Source organism: Phaethon lepturus, unplaced genomic scaffold (assembly GCF_000687285.1).
Source record: "Phaethon lepturus isolate BGI_N335 unplaced genomic scaffold, ASM68728v1 scaffold6438, whole genome shotgun sequence".
Taxonomy (NCBI): Eukaryota; Metazoa; Chordata; class Aves; order Phaethontiformes; family Phaethontidae; genus Phaethon; species Phaethon lepturus.
This window is the reverse complement of record NW_010559604.1, coordinates 206-1,165: the sequence shown is the minus strand read 5'-3', so window position 1 is coordinate 1,165 and position 960 is coordinate 206.

Below are 960 nucleotides of genomic sequence, written 5' to 3'. Positions count from 1 at the left end.
CTACACATCCAAAGTTCTCTAAGTGTTCTTGCCTAGCTAAAGGCTTCGGGGGTTTTGTTTGTGTTTTGGTGTTGGGTTTTTTGGGTTTTTTTTTTTTACAATACTTCAGGCAATTGCAGATCTTCCTCCTGTGCAAGACTTTAATTTTACAAGCAGGAAAACAAAAAAACTGTAGGGTGAGGAAATACAGAAATATAAATGTTTTATTTGTTTAAATAAATAACCAACATAACAAGTATCTCTCAACAAGTATAAACTATTGTTACTCTTCCCATCATACATGCCAGCAGGAAAAATAAACTGTATTTAATCTGCTAAACAGATGATGCCTTGATCTATGAATTCTCTCATAAGAGAAACATATAATTTAAAGAAGATTAGTGTAAGGGAACAAGGGAGGAGTAGGAAGCGAAAATATTTTTAGGTAGCCTCATGAACTGGAAAGTAACCACACCTTATTCCAGCAAATTGTAAACAAGTATTTGACAAAAGAAGAACTCCTGGTTTTGGAGAATAACCTGTAATATGTAAATATTTGTTCCTGCAAGTAACATATGTTATTAAATTGGCTTGTATTAGCAAACTGTATTCAAAAGAGATTTATGAATGTTCTTGGGTGGTGGGGCTTTTTTAGATAAGTATCAGTGAACAGACCCCAACAGAACAGTATACTTTAAGCACCTGATTTACAGATTTGTAACAGAAGACATGCCAAATACACCTGCACTGTGAGTAGGTTCAAATTAAACCTTAAAACACATTAAAAAATTAAAGTGATCCCAGCACAGGGCTTTGGGAGGGGTCCGTGTGCTGTGCTTTAAAAATAACGCAAGCAAAGAGCATTGCTGGGCAAGCAAGATTACAGGCAGATTGCTAACAAGTTAACAGCAAGTTGTTTTTTTTTTAAAAAAGTCTGATAATATGACAGCTGCTTCTAAGTCAAAAGTAATTCCAATGAAT